We start from the raw sequence: 6,000 nt of genomic DNA, 5'->3' as shown, positions 1-6,000 counted from the left end.
TTACCGGCAATGCGAACCAAGCTCTTGCAACGGTTGTATAGGGATCGAATGGCCCGTAGCAATGGGCCAGACACCCCATACTCCCGCTGTACCTCCCACAGGACCCCCCGAGGGACACGGTCGAATGCCTTCTCCAAGTCCACAAAACACATGTAGATGGGCAAACTCCCATGCACCCTCAAGTATCCTTGAGAGGATAAAGAGCAGATCCAGTGTTCCGCGACCAGGACGAAAACCGCATTGTTCCTCCTGTATCCGAGGTTCGACTAGCGGACGAGCTCTCCTTTCCAGCACCCTGGCATAGACTTTCCCAGGGAGGCTGAGGAGTGTGATCCCCCTGTAGTTGGAACACACCCTCCGGTCCCCCTTCTTAAAGATGGGGACCACCACCCCGGTCTGCCAGTCCAGGGGTACTGCCCCTGATCTCCACGCAACATTGTAGAGGCGTGTCAACCAGGACAGCCCTACAACGTCCAGAGCCTTCAGGAACTCGGGGCGGACCTCATCAACACCAGGGGCTCTGCCACCAAGGAGTTGTTTAACTGCCTCAGTGACCTCGCCTCCGGAAATTGGCGGGTCATTCCCCTCATCCCCAGACTCTGCTTCCTTCTCGGAAGACGTGTCAGTGGGATTAAGGAGGTCCTCGAAGTATTCCTTCCACCGCCCGACAATTTTCTCAGTCGAAGTCAGCAGCGCTCTGCCAGCACTATACACAGTGCAGGTAGAGCACCGCTTTCCCCTCCTGAGACGCCTGACGGTTTGCCAGAATCTCTTCGAGGCAGTCCGAAAGTCTTTTTCCATGGCCTCTCCGAACTCCTCCCACACCCGAGTTTTTGCTTCAGCCACTGCCCGAGCCGCATTCCGCTTGGCCTGTCGATACTTGTCAGCTGCCTCCGGAGTCCCACAGGCTAACCAAGCCCGATAGGACTCCTTCTTCAGCCTGGTGGCTCCCTTCACCTCTGGTGTCCACCATTTGGTTCGGGGATTACCACCACGGCAGGCACCGACCACCTTGCGGCCGCAGCTCAATGCAGGAGCTTCAGCAATGGAGATGCTGAACATGGTCCATTCGGACTCAATGTCCCCAGTCTCCCTCGGAATGCTGTTGAAGCTCTGCCGGAGGTGTGCGTTGAAAAGCTCGCGGACTGGGGCCTCTGCTAGACGTTCCCAGCACACCCTCACTACGCGTTTAGGTGCACCGGGTCTGTCCAGCGTCCTCCCCCGCCACCTGATCCAACTCACCACCAGGTGGTGATCAGTTGACAGCTCAGCCACTCAGTTCAGGTTACTGCGTTAAACTGAGTAACACCATGGCAGCCATTTTAAGCTGTATTTGTTTACAGTATTTGTTTGCTATAGAGCAGTGGAAATACTGACAGCTGTCACTGGATGACTTTACTGCTTAAGAAATCTAAGCCAAGTTCTGAAGCCACTGCAAAAACATTTAAACCTGTCAACAAAAAGTTGCTCAGTCTGCAGCAACAACATGTAACTGCATAAACTGGGTGGGAATGCTTCAAAACATGCTCTAGAAATCTATGGTTTTTATAGATTTTTTTTCTATATTAAAGTGAAGTCAATAAATCAATGCATCCACTGTGCTCAGTAGAAGTAACAACTGTATTTGAATTGGCAAATTGTAATTTCAAAAAGTCAAGAAATCCTCAAGACAGCAAGTTACTCATGTGTAGCACATGAGTATAACTTATAGCTATTGATCGATGGTCATGACAATTTAATGATCATGAACCTGACCTCACGGCCTATTGTTTGCCAGTGGCGCTAATGTCAGTCATTATGTAAATGTACTGTCTATAAGGTTGGGGAAAGCTGCATTCAGCTGAGACTGAAGAAGTCACTTGAATCAGTGACAAAACATTTTGCCCACTCAAAACATTATGTACAGATGAATAGAATTATAAAATTAATTATACAAAGGCTAATATTTTACAATAAGCTGTTTTTAGTAGGATTTAGGATAAGTACTTTTTCCACAACTGTAAAAAGTTGGTAATCAGCATTTGATCATTGCATTTGTTTGCTGTTCATCAAAACAGTATTACAATATTTTTATTGACAATCACAGATCTATGTACCAACCAGAAACAGCTCCTTTAATGCTGTTCTCTTTATAAACACTATTAAGATTTGTAAATAAAGAAATACATCAAACAAAAATGTAAAAAAATGTAAAGAAAATTGTGCAAGAAGTATTTAAGCAGTGAAAACAGACAACAAATAGATGGTTTCCTCTGAGGTCTCCAGGCCCATGGCAGGAGACCATAGTGATGAACCTCCAACAAACATAACCAAAGTTAATCTGGTGGTTACCCACACAGAAATAAGCACAAAACATACACACTTAGCACACCTAGCATGCCTCAGCTGCAAAAATGGCATGTAATATTGTTATAAAAGCCTCTAGATTTACATAGCATGACAGCAACAACCTGAACTGTTTATCAGACACAATTTCAGATGAGACTAATGAGCTCCTCACCAAAGACAGCGTGTAACATCCTCGACTCCTGTCCACTCCACAGATTGCCAGTTCAGAGAATCTTTAATATTATCTAAATGAATTATTACAGTGGAGCCTGAACCCACAGCGAGTGGAGCTCTGCAGCCAGATGTAAATGGTGTGAACAGCCGTGTTTCACTGAGTGTCCGTCTGGCAGCAGCATCAGCACATTTCATAGACTAAGAAACTACGTTTCTGTTTTTGTTTTTTTTTTTTTGTTTTTTTTGGTGGGGGGGGGGGGGGGGGGGGTTTGTTGTTGTTTTTTTTTTTTTTTAGAAACAATGCATCCTCTTCATTATGATGATGTTTTCTAATCATAAAATCTATGTAATCCTGTACAACACATTGATGGAACAGCAGTGCAGTAGCTTCAGAACTTGTTCTGGTTTTAAAGATTTTTTCAGCAGTGAAGTAATCTCGTGACAGTTGTCTGTATTTCCACTGCTGCACTACAAACAATAACTGCTGATAACTGTTTGGAGTTTGAAACATCAAAGCACAGACTCCAAAAATGCAGCATAACAGCTCCCATAATTGGGAAATTTTGGCTTAATCTTTGTTTAGTGCAGCGGGGTCCATCTCCAGGCCTCAAGTGTCGGTGTCCTGCAGGTTTTATATGTGTCCCTAAATTACCTTCTCAACATGTCTTGAACTTTTCAAGAAGCCTGGTAATGAACTAATCATTTGATTCAGGTGTGTTGACCCAGGATGATATCTAAAACCTGCAGGACACCGGCCCTTGAGGCCTGGAGTTGGACACCCCTGGTTTAGTGGAATGAAATAGAGCCAGGTCATTCATGTAAAGTCACTGGTGCAACTTTTGCTTTGGAAAAACTTGTGGATGGTTCTTGCTGTTGTTTGATACTGACATAGATACTGGTAGTAATAAATACATAAATAACAACCCCATAAACTCAACAAAGTTAGCAATTAAATTTTTCATAACAGCTGACACATTTCTTGAAAACTCCTTCCGTTTCACTTAATTGCAAACACAAAACTAGATTTTCAAAATGCATTTACAGAATGTCTCTTGGGAAAATAAAGTAATCACATAAAAGCTGTTTTATCTTTGCTCAAAGATACAGTGTTTTTAGATTGTACAGCGAGTATATAAATACCACTGCTGAGCAATCATTGAACAGTGAACAAGGAAAACAGTATTTAGAGCAAGTCCACTCTAGTCCATGTATCCATCTTATATTTCTACAAAGTATACATACACTATACAGTTAATATTCTAGATCATAATGGCCACAGAGAATCTGTTGAGACTGGTTTTCTACTTATTGATCTGCCTCTCTTAGGCATAATATAAAAAAATGTTTTTACAATTGTATTGTACTTCTCATATGACTTGAAGATTTAACAATTTTCTTATGCAATATATAGTAAAACAAGCAATATATGTGCTGCATTAGAAAAATTGAGAAATGATTAAAGCCACTTTCAAGAGAGAACTAGAACATGAGACTCATAGTCTTATGTAGAGTTAGGTGTAGAGTTGGATTTCAGAAGAGCAAAAGAGTGTTTTTAGGATTCCAAAAGTGAAAGACTGAAAACAGGTTGTTAATGTGACAGCAAATTCAGACTTATGTTGAAAGTGATTTAATGTTACCAGTAAGATTGCTGCCTTAACTTTTACAATGTCACACTCCTTCAATGACATGAAACCAATAAGTTCATATGTTGTCAGATTAATAGAAAAGAATGCATGTGTGAAAGGGGCTTACTGAGTCTCTGATGGATGTTCCCTCTGTGTGCACACTTCTTCTCTACAAACATCTGTCCTTTGCTACAGAGCAACCGTGGGTGGGTGTGTTTGTGTGTGTGACTGAGGGAAAGGTTGATGAGACCAGACTGACCACCTGCTCACTGACAGAAGCAAAGACACACAGCGACATTTCATAATCCTGAAAACCTCATTCACATTACTGCTGGAGGGAATAATGTGAATGCACGCACACACACACACACACACACACACACACACACACACACACACACACACACACACACACACACACACACACACACACACACAGTCATCACATTGTTGAGGGATGTCCCTGCCTTTGTGTGTCCCTTCCCTTGTCAATATGAGGGTTATTGATGAGACAGCACAGCAACAGACCTCAGTGAAAGAGGGACTCCTCCTCTCCCCCAAACATTCACCACACCATTATTTTTACACTTTTGTGGGAAATGTCTTTAAAACATTCTGAAATAACCAATGATTGTATTTTTTGTCTCAAAACTTGGACTCACCACTCAGCACTCACCTTGACTTATATTCTGTTGGAGCCAGTCTCAAGTAGCTCTTCTGCAGTTTTTGGTAATTTTACATTCATGTTTACGTTACGTTCGTGCTTGATTATTGCAGTGCAGGTCAAGACTGGTAAAAGTATGAGGAAGGTGCAGTGTACATTTCTATCTGCAGAAGCTTACTGCTAGCAAGGTTGTAAAACTGTGCAAATATATAATATTTCCATTGAAAGTAATAACTCCCAAATTTCTCAAGCCAATATTTTAAAGCAACTGGCAGAGTCATTTTGACCCAAAAACAATGTAAATGTTAAATTAATCTGTAGTGATGTGGTCTGTCTTGGTGAAAAGAGACCTGAGTGTTAAAGTGAAGCTGTTTATTTACCATTCAATCTACCACCCTACCTATGGTCACAAGCTTTGGGTAGAGAACGGAAGACTGAGATTGGAGGTATAACAATGGATTGAGCTTCTCCGAAGAGTGGTTGGTCTCTCCCTTAGAGATAAAGGTAAGAGTGGAGTCTATCTAGAGGGGCACAGGGTAAACCTGCTACTCCTCCACATCGAAAGGAGTTGAGGTGATCACACAAGGATACCTTACAGGCGCCTCCAGTGTGAGGTCTTCTGGGCATGTTGTACCTGGAGAAGAGGCTAGACCTAGGACATGGCGGAGAGATTATATCTCTCATCTGGCCTGGGGATGCACCAGTGTACCCCCAGATAAGCTGGAGGTGGTTGCTGGGGAGAGGGAGATCTGGATTTCTCTGATTAGGCTCCTGCCCCTGCAACTCAGCCCAGGATGACTAGACAAAAAAGATATATAGATGTTATTTCTTCTATACACCTGTGGATGTACTGATTTCTCACTGACTCCACTTTGCTACCGAAAAGAATCCAGTATCTTCACTGCTACACAGAAAAAAGTAACTGTTGGTAATAAATAATGAGAACTTAATTTTCGAAATTGTAAACAAATGTGGTTTTAAGCTTATGATGTTTCCAAGGTATAACTTGGTTTAACACAGTAAACCGATGCTGCGGCGTCTGTGATTTAAAGTGACCAGTCACATTAGGATCCCATTTTCTTTGAGCTTTGTCAAAAGTCAGGTTATTTCCAGCAAGCAGAATTTAGCTTTGAGAGCAGAGTTGCCTGCATTAATCTGCTGCAGTGCTCACAAAGAAGCCACTTGTGGGCATGAGTTGCTGAATTTATG

The sequence above is a fragment of the Pelmatolapia mariae genome, linkage group LG4 (assembly GCF_036321145.2).
Source record: "Pelmatolapia mariae isolate MD_Pm_ZW linkage group LG4, Pm_UMD_F_2, whole genome shotgun sequence".
NCBI classification, from domain to species: domain Eukaryota; kingdom Metazoa; phylum Chordata; class Actinopteri; order Cichliformes; family Cichlidae; genus Pelmatolapia; species Pelmatolapia mariae.
This window is presented reverse-complemented; position numbering follows the sequence as displayed.